Here is a 22122-nt window from a genome sequence, read left to right on the forward strand (position 1 = left end):
GAAATGAACACACAACAAGTCCAAATCTATGAGACACAATGAAAGAAGTCTTGAGAGGGAAGTTCATAGCACTACAAGCATATCTCAAAAAAAACAAGAAAAACTGCAAATAGACTCTCTAACCTTACAAACAGAAAGAAAACAAGAAAAGCTCAGACTAAGTACAAGGAAGAAAATAATAAAGATCAGAGCAGAAATAAATGACATCGAGGCTAAAAAAAAAAAAAATACAAAAGCTCAATGAAACCAAGAGCCGGTTTTTTTAAAAGATAAACAAGATTGATGACCCGTTAGCCAGACTCATCAAGAAACAAAAAGAGAGGACATAAATAAATGAAATCAGAAACGAAGGAGGTGAAATAACAACTGCCCCAACACAAATACTGTGAAAATACTATGAACAACTACATGCCACCAAGTTGGACAACCTAGATGAAATGGATGAATTACTAGCAAAAAAAAAAACAACTTTCAAAACTCAATCAGGAAAAGTCAGAAAGTTTACATGGGCCAATAACTGCTGATGAAATTGAAGCAGTAATCAAAGGACTCCCAGCACACAAAAGCCCTGGCCCAGATGGGTTCTCAGGTGAGTTTTACCAAACATTCAAAGAATTAACACCTATTTTCCTCACACTATTTCAAAAAATCCAAGGGGAAGGAACACTTCCAAACTTTTTTTACAAGGCAAGCATTAGCCTAATTCCAAAACCATATAAAGACACTACAAAGAAAGAGAATTACAGGACAATATCCCTGATGAACATAAATGCTAAAATCCTCAATAAAATAATAGCAAATCAGATCCAGCAATATATTAAAAAGATCCTACAACATGACCAAGTCGGATTTATTCCATGGATGCAAGGCTGGTACAATATTTGCAAATCAATAAACATGATACATCACAGAAACAAATTAAAAGATAAAATCACAAGCTCATATCAATAGATGCAGAAAAATCATTTGATAAAATCCAACACCCATTTTTGATAAAAACCCTCATCAAAGTGGGAATAAAGGGATCATGCCTCAACATAATAAAGGCTGTATATGACAAACCTACAGCCAACATCAGACTCAATGGGCAAAAATTAAAACCATTTCCCCTAAGAACAGGAACAAGACAGGGGTGCTCATTTTGCCACTCTTATTCAACATAGTACTGGAAGTCCTAGCCACAGGGGTCAGACAAGAAGAAAACATAAAAGGGTTCCAAGTTAGAAAAGAGGAAACAAAACTGTCATTATTTGCAGATGATATGATATTGTACATAGAAAATCCTAAAAACTGCACCAAAGAAACACTACTTTTAAAAAATGAATTCAGCAATGTAACAGGATACAAAATTAACATCTAGAAATCAATGGCATTTTTATATACCAGTAATGAACTCTCAGTAAGAGAAACTAAATAAACAATCCCATTTCCACTGCAACTAAAAAAATTTGATACCTAGAAATAAACTTAACCAAAGATGTAAAAGACCTTTACTTGGAAAACTACAGAACACTGAAAAAAGAAATACAGGAATATATAAACAAGTGGAAGAATATACCATGCTCATGGATTGGAAGAATTAACCTCCTTAAAACATCCATACTACCCAAAGCAATCTACAAACTAAAGGCAATCCCTATTAAAATGCCAACAGCATATTTCACAAATCTAGAACAAACACTTCAAAAGTTTATATGGAAGAAAAAGCATCCTGAATAGCCAAGGCAATCTTGAGAAAGAAGAACAAAGTTAGAGGGATCACAATACAAGATATCAAGTTATACTACAAAACCATTGTAATCAGAACAGCCTGGTACTGGCACAAGAGCAGACATATAGATCAGTGGAACAGAACAGAGAATCCAGAAGTTGAATCTCACCATTATGGTCAATTAATATTTGACAAAGTTGGCAAGAACATATAATGGAGTAAATACTGTCTCTTCAATAAATGGTACTGGGAAAATTAGACAGGTACATAGAGAAAAATGAAAGTAGACCACCAACTTACACCATACACAAAAGTAAGTTCAAAATGGATAAAAGACTTAAATTTAAGAAATGAAAGCATAAAAATCCTGGAAGAATACATAGGCAGCAAAACCTCAGACATCTATCATAGCAGTATTTTTGCTGATTCATCTCCTAGGGCAACCAAAACGAAGGTGAAAATAAACAAATAGGATTGCATCAAAATAAAACGCTCCTATACAGCAAAAAAAAAAAAAAAATCAACAAGACGAAAAGGGAGCCCACTGTATTGTAGAACATATTTTCCAATGACACATTTGATAAAGGGTTAATATCCAAATTACATAAGGAATTCATATAACTTAACAAAAGGAAGACAAACAATCCAATTAAAAAATGGGCTAAGGTCCTAAATAGACACTTCTCCAAAGAGGACATACAGATGTCCAAGAGACATATGATAAAATCCTCAAAGGTCACTAATCATCAGAGAGATGCAAATTAAAACCACAATGAGGTATCACTATACACCTGTCAGAATGGCTACCATCAACAAATCAACGAATAAGTGCTGGCAAGGATGTGGAGAAAAGGGAACCCTAGTACACTGCTGGTGGGAATGCAGACTGGTGCAACCACTATGGAAAACAGTATAGAGTTTCCTCAAAAGATTAAAATTTGATCTGCCATTTGACCCAGTGATCCCACTTCTAGGCATATACCCTAAGAAACCAAAACACCAATCACAAAGAATTTATGCATCCTTATGTTCATAGCTGCGCAATACAATAGCTAAGATCTTGAAACAGCCCAAGTGCCCATCAGTAGATGAGTGAATAAAAAAGCTGTGGCATGTTTACACCATGGAATACTTTGCTGCTGTAAAAAAGAAGGATCTTTTATCCTTTGGCATAACATGGAGCGAACTAGAAAGTATTATGCTAAGTGAAATAAGACAGTCAGAGAAAGACAAGTACCACATGATCTCACTTATATGTGGATTATAATAAACAAAATAAACTGATGAACAAAATGGATCCAGAGGTATAGAAATATGGAACAGACTGAGGGACCTCAGAGGGAAGGTGTGGAGGGGAAGTGGGTGGAGAGATTAATCAAAGAACTTATATGTTTATAAGCATAGCTCATAGACACAGACATTGTTTTGGGGAAGGCCTGGGGGTGGAGTGGATGTGGGGTGGAGGGAATCAATGGGGTAAAATGGGGACATCTGTAATATTTTCAACAATATTCAAAAAACAAACAAAAAATATTTAAAAATTAAAAAATAAATAACTTTTTTAAAAAAATCTACCAGCGGGCTGAAGGCTGAAGTTGACTGAAATAAATTGCTATTTACCAGCCAAACTGTTCTCTGTATGTTGCAAGTGTTCAAATAAATGCCAAAGTTCCAAAATATTCACTTCCAACATTTCAGCCAGAACAATAATTGCACAGATGAAGAGATGAATCCGTTGCCTACTTCACCACTTTCCTTCTCTTTAGTGTAAACTTTCTAACATATTGTATGTGAATTAATATTTCAGATTTATTCAAGGATAGCTTTGGAGACACTCTGATTTTCTATTGACTGAGGCAGAAGTACACAATCAATAAAAAAATATTAGGTAACATAAATCATACTCTCCCAATATAATCTGCAGGTTATTGTCTCTACCCTGGGAAAAAAGTACACTTTGATAGCATATAATTATGATTAATCAGAGAAGAAGACTACAAGTACATAAAATAAGGTTTTATTTTTATTTTTTCTATTTTTGTTCAAAATATTACAGATGTCCCTTTTTCTACCTAATGCCCCATTGCACCCTACCCCAGTCCATCCCCAGTCCCTCTCCAAACAATTGTTCCTGTCCTTGGGTTGTGCATATACACATATAAGGTCTTTGGTTAATCTCCACCCTTCCATCCACCCGCTCCCTCCATCCCTCTGACATTCATCAGTCTAATCTACGCTTCCATGTCAGTGAATCTATTCTGTTCATCAGTTTATGAAGTTCTTTAGATTCCACATATAAGTGAGATCATGTGATGCTTGTCTTTCTCTGCCTGGCTTATTTCCCTTAGCATAAACTTCTCCAGGTCCTTCCATACTGTCTCAAAAGGTATGAGATCCTTCTTCTTTTCAGCTGCAAAGTGTTCCATGGTTTAAATGTCCCACAGCTTTTTTATCCACTCACCTACTGATGGACATTTGAGCCATTTCAGACCTTGGCTATTTTACATTGTGCTTCTATGAATATAAGGGTACATATATTCTTTTTGATTAGTGTTTCAGGATTCTTAGGATATATTCCTAGAAGTGGGATCACAGGGTCAAAAGGCAGCTCCATTTTTAATTATTTAAAGAACCTCCATACTGTTTTCCATAGTACCTGCATCACTCTGCATTCCCACCAGTGTGTACCAGTATTCCCCTTTCTCCACATCTTCGCCAGCACAAGTCATTTCTTGATTTTTTCATGGTAGCCATTCTTACAGGTGTGTAGTGATACCTCACTGTGGTTTTAATTTGCATCTCCCTGATGATTAGCGACCTTTGAGGATTTTCTCATATGTCTCTTGGCCATCTGTATGTCCTCTTTGAAGAAATGTTTATTCAGGACCTTTTCCCATTTTTTAATTGGATAGTTTGTCTTTCTCTTGCTGAGTAGTAAGAGTTCTTTGTAGACTTTGGAAATTAGCCCCTTATCATATACATCCTTGGCAAATATGTTTTCCCAGAACATGGGGTTCCTTTGTATTTTCTGGCTGTTTTCTTTTGCTGTGCAGAAGCTTTAAAGTTTGATGTAGTCCCATATGTTTATTGTTTCTCTTGTTTCTCTTGCCCTAGAAGATGTATCATTGAAAATTCCACTACATGGGATGTATGTGACTTTACTGCCTATGTTTTCTTCTAGGCTTTTTATCATTTCACAACTAACATTTAAGTCTTTTATCCATTTTGAGTTTATTTTTTGTACATTGAAAGATGGTGGTCTAGTTTCATTTTTTTACATATATCTGTCCAATTTTTCCAGGGCCATTTATTGAAGAGGCTGTCTTTACTCCATTGTATGCTCTTGCCTCCTTTGTCAAATATTAACTTACCATAATGGCGTGGGTCTACTTCTGGTGTATCTGTTCTGTTCCATTGGTCTATATGTTTGGTGTTGTACCAATACCAGGCTCTTTTGATCACAATGGCTTTGCAGTACAATTTGATATTAGGTAAAGTGATCCCTCCCACTCTGTTATTTCTTTCTCTCCAGTTGGCTGCAGCTATTCAGGGTCTTTTTTTTGTCCCATATAAATTTTTGAAATGTTTGTTCTAGATCTGTGTAATATGCTATTGGTATTTTAATAGCAATTACATTGAATCTATAAATTGCTTTGGGACATTTTAATGATATTAATTATTCTAATTGATGAACATGGTATATTCTTGACTTTTTTATATCTTCCTCTATCTCTTTTTTCAGTGTCCTCTAGTTTTCTGAGTAAAGGCTTTTACATCCTTGGTCAAGTTTATTTCTAGGTGTCTTATTTTTTTAGTTGCAATAGTAAATGATATTGTTTTTATAGTTTCTCTTTCTGAGAGTTCATTATTGGTTTACAAAAATACCATAGATTTTCAGATGTTAATTTTGTATCCAATTACCTTACCAAATTCATTTATCAAATGTAGTAGTACTTTGGTGGAGTCTTTAGGGTTTTCTATGTACAATATCATGTCATCTGCAAATAATGTCAGTTTTCATTTCTCCTTTCTAATTTGGATACATTTTAAGTTTTCTTCCTGTGCGATGGCTGTGGCAAGGACTTCCAGCACTATCTTGAATAAGAGTGGTGCAGCGGACAACCCTGTCTTGTTCGTGGTTTTATGGAAAATAATTTTAGTTTTTCACCTTTGAGTATTATGGTGGCTATAGTTTGTCATATGTGGCCTTTATTATGTTGAGGTATGATTCTTCTATTCACACTTTGCTGAAAGTTTTTATCAAAAATGTGTGCTGGATTTGGTTAAATGCTTTTACTGCATCTATTTATATGATCATATGATTTGTGTCCTTCATTTTTTGTGTGTGGTGTATCACATTTATTGATTTATGAATATTATACCAGCCTTGCATCCCTGGAATAAATCTCACTTCGTCATCGTGCAGGATCATTTTAATGTATTAGTGGATGTGGTTTGCTAGTATTTTGTTGAGAATTTTACCATCTATGTTCATCAGGGATATTGGCCTGTAATTTCCTTTCTTTGGAGTGCCTTTATCTCTTTGGGGGATTAGGATGATGCTACCTTGATAAAAAGTGTTTGGGAGTTTTTCCTCCTTTTGAATTTTCTAGAATACTTTGAGGAGTATATGTACTAATTCTTCTTTGAATGTTTGTTTAAACTCGCCTGTAAATCCATCTGTTCCTGGACATTTGTTTTTTCTGGGAGTTTTTTTATTACAGCTTCAATCTCAGTTGTTTGGCCTGTTCAGGTTTTCTGCCTGTTGCTCGTTCTGCTTTGGAAGATTGTTTGCTTCTAGGAATTTGTCCATTTCACCCAGGTTGTATAGTTTGTTGGCATATAGTTGCTCATACCATTTTCTACAGTCCCTTCTATTTCTGTTGGGTCAATTATTATATCACCTCTTTCCTTTCTGATTTTATTTATTTGGGTCCTCTCTCTTTGTTTCTTGGTGAGTTTCACTAAAGGTTTGTCAATTTTATTTATCTTTTCAAAGAACCAGGTCTTGGTTTCATTGATTTTATTGTATATAATTTTAGTCACTATGTCCTCTATGTCATTAATTTCTTTTTTTAAATTTATCTTTATTTTGGAGAGTATTAGAGGTGTCCCATTTTTTCCCCCCAATTGACCCCCTCCACTTCGCTCCCACCCCCTCCCCAGGCCTTCACCCTGTTATTAACTGTGTCCATGGGTAATGCATATAACTTCTTTGGTTAATCTCTTCCCACCCTTCACCCCACTTCCCTCTTTCCTCTGAAATATGATCATCTGTTGCATTTGTCAATGTCTCTGGATGTATTTAGTACGTCAGATTCTTTTGTTCATTAGCTTCTTCTTAAAGAATAACCTTCAACTTTTCCTGTAGTGCTGGTCTGGTGGTGATGAACAACTTTAGCTTCTTCTTATCTGTGAAGCTCTTTATTTGACCTTCAATTCTAAATGCTAGCTTTGCTTGGTAGAGCAATCTTGGTTGTAGTTCCATGTTTTTCATCACTTTGAATATTTCTTTCCACTCCCTTCTGGCCTGCAAAGTTTCTGTTGAGAAATCAGCGGACAGTCGTATGGGTGCTCCCTTGTACATAACTAATTGCTTTTCTCTTGCTGCTTTTAAGATTCTCTCTTTGTCTTTAACCTTTCGCATTTTAATTATGATGTGTCTTGCTGTGGGCATCTTTGGGTTCCTCTTGTTTGGGACCCTCTGTGCTTCCTGGACTTGTAAGTCTATTTCTTTCTCCAGGTAGGGGAAGTTTTCTGTAGTTATTTTTTCAACTAGGTTTTCAATTTCTTCCTCTCTTTCTTCCCCTTCTGGCACCCCAATAATATGAATGTTGAGCCTCTTGAAGTTTTCCCAGAGGTTCCTTATACTATTTTCATATTTCTGGATTCTTTTTTCTTTTTGCTCTTCTGGTTGGGTGTTTTTTGTTTCCTCGTGTTCCAAATTGCTGATTTCATTCTCAGCGTCTTCTACGCTACTGTTGTTTCCATGTAAATTATTCTTCATTTCAGTTCTTGTAGCCGTCATTTCAAATTGGTACTTTATTATGTTATAGATTTTCTCAGTTATTTCCCTAATAGTCTGCTGAAACATCCTTATAAACAAAATTCTGAACTCTGTATCTGTTAGCTTGCTTGGATCTATTTCATTTAGTTCCTCTTCTAGAGATTTCTTCTGTTCTTCCCTTTGTGACATGTTTCTTTGCCTCTGCATTTTGGCTGCTTCCTGGTGTTTGTTTCTATGTATTAGGTAGAGCTGCTATGTCTCCTGGAAGTTGTAGGGTGGCTTTGTGTAGTAGGTGTCCTGGAGGGTCCAGTGGTTCAGCCTCCCCTGGCACCTGAGCTGGACCTTCTAGGTGCTCCCCTGTGTGGGCTGTGTGCACTGTCTTGTTGTAGTTGAGCCTTGGTTGCTGTTGGCGTCCCTGAGAGGAATTGACCCCCAGGCCAGTCAGCTGTGAGGACCAGCTGCAACTACAGCCAAAGAGTTGCTGTACTGCAGACACCCCTGTGGATCAGGATTTATTTCAGTGGAGCTTTGGTGTTCACCAAATGCACCCCTTGAGTGTGTCACTTGGGGATATGGTAGGTTTGTAAATCAGCGTGGTTGAGTCTGACCACCAGGTGCACTGCCTCTGGGGCCACTGGGGAGGTGCAAAGTCAGCCTTTGCCAGTGCCTTGCCCAGGGCCACCCAGCATGAGCTACACAGCAAACTGTAGTTGGCTGCTACTTGTCCTGGGCTTGGTGTCCAGGAGAGGACAAGCTGAGTCAATGCAGGCTGCCATTAGTACCAGGCCTGGGGCCACTTACCAAATTGTATGGGGCCTGCTGCTGCTTGTTTGAGAGATTTTAAGAAAGTCCTAATCATGAGGCTAAAGAGGCCACTTGCGTAGAAAATCCACTGGTAATGGCCTGGATGAGCTTCCAGGTGGGGAGGGGCGAGGCCTCCAGGAATCACAGGGCGGGGCCAAAGTTGTGAATCAGTTGCTGGCGATTCAAATATGGTTCCTGCCTGCAGGCTGTGTGTGGGGAGCAATGGCCTCTGCCATCTCTTCTGCCTAGGAGAAAGCCACCCCTTCACCTCTCACCCCAATTTCTTGCAGGTTAGTTCCTCCAAAAATGTCCCAGTTTCCTTTCAAGCTTCTGCCTTGCACTGGGGCTCAGAGGGAGCGTGTCTGAGTGAGATCATGTCCAGGCCCTTTAAGAAGAAAGCTTGGGACCCCCACAGCCTTCGTGACCCTCAGCCTCAGTCCCTGCTGATTTCAAAGCCCAGAGTTGTGGGGACGTCTCTTCCTGGCCCTGAAGCCCTGGGCTGGGGGCCTGCTGTGGGGCTGGGACCCCTCACTTCTTCAGGAAACCTCCACCGCCGAGATTCCCTCCCTGGTTTTAAACACAGTACCAGGTGTGGGCCTGCAGCTGGGTCTCCATGATCCAGTCCTGATCTGCCCCCATCTCCACCACTCCTACCGGTCTGGGTGCTTCTTCAGTTCCCTGGTTGTAGGGCTTCTGTTTAGCCAGATTTCAGGAGGTTCTGAGTGATGGTTGTTCTGTATTTTAGTTGTAATTTTGATGTGGTTGTGGGAGGCGGCAGGTGCAGCTGTCACCTACGCCGCCATCTTGTTTTCTCTAGCATCATTAATTTCTTCTCTGATCTTTATTATTTCCTTTCTTCTACTTCCTTGAGGATTTTTGTGCTGTTCTCTTTCTAATATTTTTAGTTGTTTTGTTAGATGATTTAGTAGAGCTTATTTTTGTTTCTGGAGGTATGTCTGTAATGCTATCAACTTTCCTCTGAGGGCTGCTTTCACTGTGTCCCATAAATTTTGGGTTGTTGTTTGCTCATTTTCTTTTTTTTCCAGGAAGTGCTTGATTTCTTCCTTGATCTCGTTGGTAACCCATTTATTGTTTAATAACATGCTATTTAGCCTCCATGTGTTTGAATATTTTTTAGTTTTTTTAATGTGTTGGATTTATAGTTTCATGCCATTGTGATCTGAGAAAATGCTTGATATGATTTCAGTCTTCTTTCATTTATAGAGACTTCTTTTGTGCCCTATCATGTGCTCTAACTCTGAGAATGTTCCATATGTACTTTAGAAAAGTGTGTATTGTGCTGCTTTGGGATAAAAAGTTCTGTAAATGTCAATTAAATCCATTAAAACTAGTGTGTCATTTAAGGTCTGTGTTTTCCTGTTGATAGTTTTGCCTTGATGATTTGTCCAATGATGACAGAGGGGTTTTAAAGTCCCCACTATGATTGTGTTTTTGTCTATCTCCCCTTTACAGTACACCAAGAAATATTTTTTATATTTAGGTTCTCCTATATTAGATACATACATATTTATAAGGGTTATTTTCTTTCGTTGGATTGATTCCTTTAGTATTCTGTAGTGACCTTCATTGTGTATTGGTATGGTCTTTATTTTGAAGTCCATTTTGTCAGAAATAAATATTGCTACTCCAGCTTTTTTGTTTGTTTGTTTCCAGTTGCATGGAATATTATTTTCCATCCTTTCTCTTTCAGCCTGTGTGAATATTTTGCTCTCAAGTGTGTCTCTTGTAGACAGCATATATATAGGTCATGTTTTCTTATCCATTCAGCTACTTTATGTCTTTTGATTGGAGCATTTTAGCCATTTACATTTTAGGTTATTATTGATATATACTTACTTAATGCCATTTTTCTCTTTTATGCTGATGTATCTTTCTTTCGGTGTTCCTTCTTTTTCTTAAAATAATCCATTTAGCATTTCTTGCAATGCTGGTTTGGTGGTACCGAACTCCTTGAGCCTTCTATTGTCTGGGAAATTTTTTATTTCACCTTCAATATTAAATGATAGTTTTGCTGGATAAATCTGTCTTGGTTGTAGGTTCTTCCTTTTCATTACCTTGATAACTTCAAGCCAATCCCTTCTGGCCTGAAGTGTTTCTGTTGAGAAATCTGCTGTCAGCTTTATGGGGACTCCCTTGTAGGTCACTGCCTGTCTCTCTCTTGCAGCCTTTAATATTCTCTCTTTGTCCTTAACATTTGCCATTTTAATTAAGATGTGTCTTGGCGTGAGTCTCTTTGGTTTCCTCTTCTTTGGATCCCTCTGTGCTTCCTAAACTTGTGTGGCTTTCTTCTTCAAAAAGTTAGGGAAGTTTTCTGTCATTATTTCTTCCACCAGGTTTTCCAACCTGTGCTCTTTCCTTCCCCTCTGACAACCTTATGATGCAAATGTTGTTTTGTTTCATGTTGTCCCAATATTTCCTTAATTTATCCTCATGCTTTTTAAGTGTTTTATATTTTGTTTTTCTGATTGAGTTTTTTTTTCTAGGTTATCTTCTAAGTCACTTATTCTATCCTCTGTTTCTTTGAGCCTGCTTTTAATTCTTCCAGTATATCTATATATGAGATATACTATTCTTCATTTCAGCTTAGTTGTTATTTATCATATCTATGTCTTTTTTCATACTGATGAAACTTTCACTAAGATTCTGGACCTTTGCATTAAGTACCTTGTGGTTCTCTTTAATTTCCTTAAACATCTTTATAACAATTAGTCTGAACTCTGTTTCTGATAACTTGCTTAACTCCATCTTGTCAAGGTCTTTTTCTTGCGATTTTTTCCTTTTCTTTAGTTTGGGGGATGTTTCTTTGTCTCCCCACTTTAGTGACTCTTAATGTCTGTATCTGCATATTAGATATATTTGTTGTCTCCCAGCCTTGAGGGGGAAATTTTGTAGTGTATGTCCAGGGAGACAAAGAGGTTTGTTTTCCTTATATTTCTGAGTTATTTGCTCTAAGCTTATCCCTTTTGTGTGTGTTCTTTTGTAGGTTCTTTGGGTTCTTCTGTTGTGATTGAGTATAGATTTTTGTTGACCCATTCATGGGAGGAAACTTCCTCTCAATTTGGTTAACTGTGAGGCTCAGTCCCAACCACATCATGTGAGCTTTTGTACGGGTGCTGACAGAGCAAAACAAAACACAACCAAACTGCCAGGAAAGAACAGTAACTTACAAAATATCCTGACAATCATAATGAAAAAAACAAAACAAGAGAAAGTAGAATTGGAAGAGTGAAGCGAGAACCAAACACCAAGGCAAAAAAGAGAGAAAAGGATATTATTTCCACTATTAAAAAGTAAAGTAAAATAATATGAAATAAAAAGAAATTTTAAAGATGGTTAAGATGCTTGGAGATCAAAAGGGCAGTACAAAGATTCTGAAAGGAAAGAGGATAAGCAAAAAAATAAGGGTAGAGAGTAGAAAAAGGAAATGGTTGAAAAATAAATAGGAAAAACACACAAACAAACCAACAAAAATACAGGAAGACAGAGATTAAAAAGGGGAGAAAGCAAAAAAAGAAGTTATGCCAATGGAACAAGAAGAAGAAACAAAGCAAAGGCAGTGAAGGGAAAGAGGCCAATAAGAAATATGAAGGAACAATAGATAAAAGCAATAAACATTGATTATAATGATAATATCCCATTAATAAAGCAGACAATATCCCAAAAATCTTGATAATAAAAGAAAAAAACAAAACAAATGCAAGCAAAGTGAGACAAAACACATCCTAAAAGAAAATAATTAAAATACTACGTAGCTGTAAAGAAGAATCTCGTACCCTTTGGGACAGTATGGATGGTCCTGGAGAATATTATGCTAAGTGAAATAAGCCAAGCAGTGAAAGAAAAATATCACATGATCTCGCTTATACATGGAATCTAAAGAACTTAATAAACTGATGAGCAGAATAGATTCAATGACATGGAAGCATAGTTGAGACTGACAAAATGTCAGAGGGAAGGGGGAGAGGGGTGGAGGGGGAGAGAGTAACCAAAGAATTTTTATGCATATATGCACAACCCAAGGACACGGACAATGGTGGGGAGAGTGACAGGAGGGGGAAGGAATGGGGGGGAAAGGGTCATTGGGGAGAAAAAGGGACATCTGTAATACTTTCAACAAAAATAAAAATTATTTAAAAAAAAATCTATTAAAAACTTAAAAAAAAATTGTCCTTTTTTTTTCCTAAAAAATAAAAATAAAGATGAAAAATACAAAAAATTTTAAAAGTCAATCAGGTGAGTTTCATCTGGGTAGCTTATGTTGTATGCTGATTTTGGGTCTCCTGGGAGGTACTTATGTGTCAGCGAATGTCAGAAGCTGCCTACTAGGTTTGGCTCTGCTGTCTTTATTATGTAGCTAGTTGGTCTGAAGCTCTCTTTGGATCACCTCCTCCTGTCAGCTATTTTGCCTCCCCCTTGTGGTTACCTGGTATTTCTTCAGTCTTCTGAAGAGTCTTTAATGTGGTGGCCTGCTAGTGTAGCTCTGGCTATTGTTTCCCTTACTTAGAGATTTTGCTGTCAGGCACTCACTGTGTGGAGGTTAGTCTCTGCTCCAAAGCAAACTCCTCAGTCTTTTCCATATCCTCCAAATTTAGTTCCCTATACAATGACCTGCTGCAGGTTCAGATTGAATTCAGTATTTTGCCTTTTCTATATGGGCAATTTCAGTGGTCTGGGCTCAGTAAGTTTGATCTAAAGAGACTCTTGTGAGCTCTTTGTCTGCCAATCCCCCAGCGGGGTTTTAAGCTTTTCCTCCAGTTCCCAAACAATTGTTCCTGATGGTCTTCTTCTTGTACTGTTGTCCTGTGAGCTTTTCTCCCTTCCCCTTCAAGACTGTGCCCTGTGGGGAATATCTGGGGCATCAGTGAGCTGAACCAGCCCCTTTCCTGTTAAGGGTGGTGCTCCTAGTCTGTGGGAGAGGTAGGCTCCTACTTTCCCAGCTCTGGTTAGCTGATCTCACAGGGCCTTCAGTTCAAACTCTGCACAATGCAGACACAAATTCAGCTTTCACTGGTCTGTCTTCCCAATGCAAGCCACAAAGTTTGATGCCCCTTCAGCCTTCAAAAATGCACAAAGCAACAAACAGGCAGAGAACCTACCCTTTAATGTCCCAGCCCCCCGTGCCTTGGATCCAAGCAGAAGGCATCTCAAAGTCAGCCCCCCACACAGCTGATCTCAGTAAAGCTGGGGCAGCTCCTTGCACGCTACCCCAGCTCTATTCAGAGCAGCTCTAGCCCCTTTCTCTCTGGCAGCGGGAATCCCACAGGCTGCTCCAATGGCTGGAGTCCAGATCACCCCACTGGCATCTCTGGTCCCTCTCTGGCAGCATGAAGGCTCTCTTCCCCTTTTCCCACGCAAAACAGTTTAAATGCTTTCTTGGGTCCTGCACAATGCCTAACAGGAAAGCAGAGGATCCCTTTAGGTTGCTTCTGAGTGCAGCCCTCTGGCCCCTTTCTATTTAGAAGCCTCACCCTGTGGGACATACTTTCCTGAGGTCAACACCGGGGTGAAAGTCTCCAGCCTCAGTGGACACCATTAGTCATGTTGTTTCACTGGGAAAGTGAGGTCCTCTCTTCGCAGGCACACTATACCCCTGGCTCCCGCTGCCCACCGTGTACAGGCTCTCCTCTTCTCTTCCCAAAAGCTGGGTTTGAAATCCCAGCTTTTGGATGTCAGTCCACATTCCCAAAGGGCGGGAGCTTTGCAGCCTTTAACTCTCGGGTCTAGCAGCCTAGCACTGGCTTCAGGGTTACTCCTCCTTTCTATGTCCCTCCCTCTTACCAGATTCTATCATGTTTCTTCAGTGCTTCTTACTCAAAATATGTCCAATCAGGTATATTTCCCTTGTTTTTCCAAGCTGGCTATGCAGTATTTTAGCTATAAATCCAGTCTGTGGCTGGGAGCAAGGGCACACTGCTTCTTGTCCAAGATGGCTTATTGCTTAAAGTTTGTATTACAAAGAAACTTAATACTTCTACATTATACATTTCTCTATTGTTTGAAATTCTGTGCAGTGAGCTTTTATTACTTTAATAATTTAAAACATACAAAGATATTCTCCTTTGGAAGAAAGAACATTCTAAATTCAAAGCATCAACCTCTTTGTACCCACTCTTCCCTCTCCCTAGGCAAACTGACCTCTAGATTTGCCATGTACTATTTTACAAAGGATGCCTAGATTACATAGAGAACTTTTATGTCACACAACTTTATTGAGGTCAAACTACACTTACAGTATTCCTTGTACTTTATAAATTAAAATGATGTATTTTAATTTAAGGAATAGAAATAGGGCTTTAGTATAATATTTAAGTTAATGTAACTCATTTTTATTTCATGAGCCTGATCACTGTCCTAGTTATCCTTCCATAAAGTGAAGACTCAATCAGATTAGAATAATATTTTATTAATTCCTGTCAAGGTTTGAATAAGCCAAGTTATTATAGCTATGCTTTTATCTTTACAAAATTCTTTTACATTTTGAGTTGATGTGCCTAGAAATGAATAAAAATAGACTCTGTGATTAGAGGATAGTGACAGGACTCATTTCCTCTCCACTGATCACTAAGATAAATTCAAAATATTTTCCATTACCTTTGGAACTACACTTCAATTAAGAAAAAGAAATGAAAAACATTCGTGAATTGACTTTCAGCACAAGATATTAAGAATATATCACAACTAGATATAGGGTTTCACACTTTATTTCTTTTAAACTGAAGCAAGTAACATGTTAAGTGGAATTATTCAATTTGCATTTTTTAATTTTCCACTATATTTTTTTCCTTTTTAGGGAATTTATTGGGGTGATGTTGATAAATAAAATTATATAGGTTTTAGGTGCACAATTATATAATTTATTACTTGAATACTGCATCGTGTTTTCACCACCCAAAGTCACGTTTCCTTCCATCACCATTTATTTCCCCTTTACCCTCTTTTACCTCCCTTTTACCCCCCTTTGCCTCTGGTAGTCACTATACTGTTGCTTGTGTCTATGAGTTTTTGTTTGTTTGTTTGTTTGTTTGCTTAATTCATTCACCTTTTAGAGATGGAATGCTGAAGAGACTAAGTCAGGTAAGTATTATAATTAATATTCATATTCTATATATTGTCTTTTCTTTATAAAATATTATTATTTAACAGGGCCTAAATTAGATAATTTATCTCATCATCTGAACATAACTTCAAAATATACTTAAATTTTGTATTCCATTAAACTGAATTTTCAAATCAGATAGTCATATAAGATTATACTTGTATATTTAATTAAACATTGATTTCTATATCAACCACAACCACACTAAACAGCTTTTTTGTATAAAGCAGAAATAAGCAAGAGGGGGATCAGAAGGTTATTTTATCCATAAAATAGTTCCAACATATGAATATGAGAATAGTATAAAAGCAATATCCTTTTGTATTTTGAAAATACATGTAAGAATTTTAAGTAAACTTTTTTTATAGAATAAAGAAAAAAAACAGTAAAATTGTATGTATATAAAAACCAATGACTGGACTTGCAAATCCGTTTTGGACTTCAAAAAGGGTTTTTAAAACTCAAGAGTAGGGCCCGGCCAGGCCTGGCTCAGCGGTTGAGCATCGACCTAGGATCCAGGCAATCGGGGTTCGATTCCCGGTCAGGGCACATGCCCGGGTTGCGGGCTCGATCAATGACTCTCTCATCATTGATGTTTCTGTCTCTCTCTCTCCCTCTCCCTTCTCCCTCTGAAATCAATAAAGATATATTTAAAAGAAAAGAAAAGAATAGATGTTTTAAAAAAAAAACAACTCAAGACTAGGACTTTTTTCTTTTTATAGCTTTAGAGAAGTTTAAGAGATAATTATTTTATTATTATTTGGAAGTATCATCCACACAATACATTGCATATAGTAGAACTTCAAAAAAATAAATGTGTTAATGAAAGCTATACTTTCAAGTAAAAGTGATCTCTGTTTTTAAACAGATAATCATTGGAAGCCAAAGTAACTGCATGCACTTTTGTACTTCTATTTGGAACCAAGTTTCTATTGACTACTATATAGTCGAGGAACTTTAGATCTTTTCTCCAGGGAGTGCTGGTATCTTTTCAGTATTAACAAAGAAAAACTACTGTACATGTCAAGGGAAGAGTGCAAGAGGACTCATCACAACTTGTCCCAACATAGGCTCCAACATTTCAATGTCACCTGAGTCCAACAGCAGTTTGACTCTGAGTACTGTACAATAGAGCAAGTGATTAAACTCTGGTTTAATGAATCTCTTACTTTGAAACAGATTTTGCAGATACAGTCACCTCTCCATTACCAAACTAATATACTAATGGATAGTGGCAGAGCTGGTGATTCAAAAGAGCACATAATTAAAAAATCACTTATGTTTGGCTTTAAGATATGTGTGTTTTTTTTTACTTACTAAATTTGAGGTGCTTGTATTTTCCCATCTTAACGTATCTGAAATTGGGATAAGTATAATAACTGGCAGCACTTTTTCTTAGAGGTAGATAATGTGTTTTAGATTTGATGAAATATGGGTGTGTTTGATCATAAACAAATCTGAGGTATAAAAAAATCATTTAAAATACTGTAGCTAAATGTTGAAGAGATCACTTATAAAAAATTAGTAAGTGAATTACTTCCCCACCTTGACCAGCTCATACACCACTGCCTCCTTGACATCATCTCAGAACTACATTCCATCTTTGAGTATATATAGCTCTTTGGTTATACTTAGAAAAGATACTACACATATCACTGTATTTGTATATGTTTCCACCCTTTCCAGTCCTTTGATAGAATTATAACTGTTTTTGCATCATGTGTTGCAACCAGCATGGTAGAAAATATGAGTTCCTACCATGTACCAGGGTATGTCATGGGCATAAAAGCTACACAAAGATGATTGTTTCATACCCTCAAGTAGGTACCAAGTGGAGCCTGTTTGTGAAAAAATACTAGTTTTAGTTTTATATTAAATTGTATGGACTATCAGAGCTATAATTACCAAATGTATGAGAATGTAGAAGAGAGAGTAACTAAATCCTACCTTGCAGAAAAATGACACTGGAATTGGGTTTTGAAAGATGAAGAAGTTGGAATATGGAACTAGATGAGAAAGAACAGGCAGAGAGAGGGGCATAAAAAGGGCAAAGCATGTTCAAGAAGCAAGTGGTATGCTATACATAAAATATAACATACGTTGGCAGTAGGGTGGTGGTGAGAAGGAAGACAGGATTAAAGTTGAGCTGGTATCATATATGAAGGACCTTGTATGCATGCTAAGGGGTCTTGGTTTGATCCTGTAGGCAATGACTAAAGATTTCTGAAAGACAATCTATAATAGTTAGAAAGACAATTATGTCATAATAATATGACAGATAGGTTAGAAGAATAAGGTAGCAGACACTGTATGTTAGCTCAAACTCAACACCCATTCCAAATCCTTCTCCCCTTGCCTTCTTTATCATAGAAAACATATGATTTGCCAATTTTCTTTGAGTCACCTGTGTTGTGACTACATGACAAGCTCTAGACAAGATATAGAGAGAAGACTTCTGAGAGGGGTTCTAAGAAAGTGTTTACTTTTCTGATAAACAGGGCAGAAGCACCTGGTACACAGTTTGTCCTAACCCTTCTTCATACTTTGAATATGTATGTGTTTACCAGAGGTACAGTAGCCACTTTGTGAACCTGAGGTGACAAATCAACATGCTAAAGATCAAAGTGGAAAGAAAAAAATGTCCAGATCCTAGATACCATCAATGAGTTACTGTACCAATCTCATAGTGCCTAATTCCAGACTTTAAATAGACTCTTATTTATTTAAGCTATGGGTTTACTGTTACTTGCGAGCAGAACACAATCTGAAGTGACAGAGTGCAAGATTGAGAAGAGGAAGATTAATCAGAAAGCTACTGTAACAATTAAGGAAAGTGATGATGAAGACTTCAATGAGAGCAAGAAAAGAAGGTAGAATATACTTGAGAAACAGCAATAAGGAGAGAGAGGTAGGGATCCGGGAAGATGGCTGCACTGTGACAAGCAGCAGAACACCCATGCTCGCAGCCATGGAATCATTTACCACTAAAATACTGCATAATCACCTTGGAAAAACCAAAGAAATATACCTGAGTGGTCATATTTCAAGTAGGGAGCACAGAAAAAATATCATAGAGTCTGATAAGAGAAAGGGAGCATAGAAAAGGGGAGTTCCCCCTGAATCCTGTGCTGGGCTCCATGGCCCTAGGGCTAAAGGCTGCAAAGCTCCCTCTCCTTGGGAGTGTGGACTGGCAACCAAAAGCTGGAATCTCAAACCCAGAGTGGAGGAGAAAAGAAGGAGAGCCCATGCGTGGAGGGCAGAGAGATCCAAGGAAACAGTGTGCCAGTGAGGGGGGAACCACACCTTTCCAGTGAAACAAAGCTTCTCATGGTGGCCATGACAGATGTTTTTCACACCAGATGCTGACCATAGGAAAGGGTGTCCCACAGTGTGTGGCTCCCAAATAGGAAGATGCCAGAGGGCTGCACTGAGCAGCCACATACAGGGACACTCTGCCCTCCTGTAAGGCATTGTGATGAACCCCAGAAAGCATTTGTTCTGTGTGGTGTGGGGAAGGGGAAGAGAGCCCTCTCACTGCTGCCAGAGAGGGTCCAGAGCCACCAGGAGGGCAGATCAAGACTCCAGCCCCTGGAGCTGCTAGTAGGGCAGATCTGGACTCCAACCCTGAGCAGTTGGTGGGGCAGATCAGGACTCCAGCTGCCAGAGCTGCTGGGTACAGCTAATCAGGGTTTTTTGACCTGCTCTAAGGGGAGCTGGGATAGCATGCAAAGGGCTGCCTCAGCTTTACTGAGAGCTCTGCAGGGGATCTGTGGGGGGCTGACTTTGTGACCCATCCTGCTTGGTACCAAGGTTAGGGGTGATGAGACCTCGCAGGGCAGATTCTCTGCTTGTGTGTTTACTTTGGGCATTTTTTAGTTTTTGATTGCTGAACAGACATCCACCCTCCTTCCTTGCATTGGGGAAACAGACCAGCAAAAGCTGAGATTTGTGTCTGCACTGTGGGGAGTTTGAAATAAGCGTCCAGTACATCAGCCAATCAGATCTGGGAAAGGAGAGGCGGAACATGCCTACACCTCTTGCAGACGAGGAGCACCACCCCCAAAAGGAAAAGGGTTGATTCAGCTCACTGAAGCCCCACATATCTCCCACAGGGCACAGTACTGAGGGGGAAGGGAGAACAGCTCACAGGACAACAATAAAAGAATAAGTCTCTCAAAGACTATTGTTTGGGAACTGCAGAAAAAGTTTAAAACCCCTGCCAGGGGCTGGGCAGGCAAAGTGCTCACCAGAATTTTTTTTAATTGAACCCACTGAGTCCAAGCTGCTGAAACTGCCCATATGGAAAAGGCAACAGACTGAAGTCAATATGAACCTGCAGCAAGCCATTGTATGGGGAACTAGAATTGGAGGATAGGTTAGAGACTGAGGAGCTGACTTTGAAGCACAGACTATCTTCCCCACAGAGACTGCCTGACAGCGAAATCTCTAAGTTAAGGGAGCAATAGCTCAGGCTACAGTAGCCGGCCTGCACCTGGAAGACTCTGTTCAGAAGACTCTAGAGTAAGGCCAAGCAACCACAAGAAGGAGGCAAAATAGCTGACAAGTGGAGGTGGCCCACAGAGAGCCTCAGATCAGCCCACTACCTAAGGATACCAGAGCCAAAGCTAGATAGCTCTTGACACTGGCTGATACATAGTACCTCCTAGGAGAGCTGAAATCAGCATACAAAACAGTGAGCCTCATACAACATAAGCTGCCCAGATGAAATTCACCTGATTGACTTTTTTTGTTGTTTTAGCAGAGAAAGAAAATTAAATTTTAAAATTTTGTTTTAATATTCAAATTTTTTAATTAAAAAAAATTGTTTAGTTTTGCTTGTTTGTTGTTGTTTGGTCTTTTTTTGCTTTTTTTTTGTCTTTTGTGATATTAATAAGATTTTATTGATATTCTCTGTTTAACTGCCGGGACATTATCATTATAACCAATAGGTTTACTGTATTTCTCTATTGTTTACCCACATCTCTTATTGGACTCCCTCCTTGCCCTTACTGTATCTCTCTTCTTGTTCCATTAGCATCACTTTTTTTTCTTTTTCCTTTTCCTTTCTTTTTTCTTTTCTTTTTCTCCCTTCTGTCTTCCTTTTTGTTTGTTTTTTATCTCTTTATTGTATTTTTTATTTTTCAACTAGTCTCTTATTCCTATGCTCTACCGTAATTTTTTGCTCATCTTTTTTTCAGAATCTTTTCTCTGCCCCTTTTATCTCCCAGTAGCTTTATTTTTTACTTTTTATTTTATTTTTAAATTTTCCTTTACTATTAGCAATAATATCCTCCTCTCTCTCTCTTTTTTATTTTTACTTTTTATTTATTTATTTTTTGCTTTAGTATTTGTGTGTTTCCCTTCTCTCCCAATTCTACTTTCACTTGGCTTGGTTTCATTGTGTTTGTCAAGATATTTTGTAGGACACTGCTTGTTTCCTGGCAGTTTAATTGTGTATTGTCTTGCCTTGCCAGCACCCCTACAATAGCTCACATGGGTGGTTGAAGCTGAGCCACACAGCCAAACTCAGAGGAGAGCCCTCCCAAGAACAGGTCAACAAAAATGTAGACCCAATCACAACAGGAGAGCCCAATGAACCCATAAAGGGGAAATTCACAAAGGGACATGCCGAGAACAAATAATTCAGAAGTATAAGGAAAACACAACTCTGGGCTCCACTGGACATACACTACAAAATCCCATGCCACAAGACTGGGAGAAAGAAAGTATATCTAATATACAAATACAAACACTAAGAGCCACCAAAATGGTAAGATAAAGAAACAACCCTCAAACTACAGAAAAGCAAAAGTCGCCAGAAAAAAACCTTGATGAGATGGAGTTAAGCAAGTTATCAGAAAGAGAGTTCAGAGTAATGGTTATAAAGATGCTCAAGGAAATTAATGAGAACAAGACAGTTAATGGAAAGGTCGAGAGACTTAATGAAAACACGAGAAAAGAGCTAAATATAAATAAGAACCAAGCAGAAATGAACAATATTATGTTGATATCGAGAATATGCTGGAGAAATTAAAAGCAGGTTCAGTGAAGTGGAGGATAGAATAAGTGACTTAGAAGATAAGGTAGAAAGAACCACTCAATCAGAGCAGCAAAAAGAAAAAACACTTAAAAAGTATGAGGACAGTCTAAGGGAGCTTTGGGACAACATGAATCAAAACAGCATTCACATTATAGGGGTCAAGAGGGGGAGGAAAGAGAGCAAAGGATAGAGAAATTGGTGGAGGAAATAATGACAGAAAATTTCCCAAAACTGGTGAGGGGGAAAGCCACACAAGTTCAGAAAGCCCAGAGGGTTCCAAACACAAGGACGCAAAGACACCCACTCCAAGAAACATCATAATTAAAACAGCAAAAGTTAAGGACAAAGACAGAATATTAAGAGCTGCAAGAGAGGGACAAGCAGTGACCTACAAGAGAACTTCCATAAGGCTGACAGCAGAATTCTCACCAGAAACACTTCAG

This window comes from Miniopterus schreibersii, assembly GCF_964146895.1.
Source record: "Miniopterus schreibersii genome assembly, chromosome: X".
Taxonomy (NCBI): domain Eukaryota; kingdom Metazoa; phylum Chordata; class Mammalia; order Chiroptera; family Miniopteridae; genus Miniopterus; species Miniopterus schreibersii.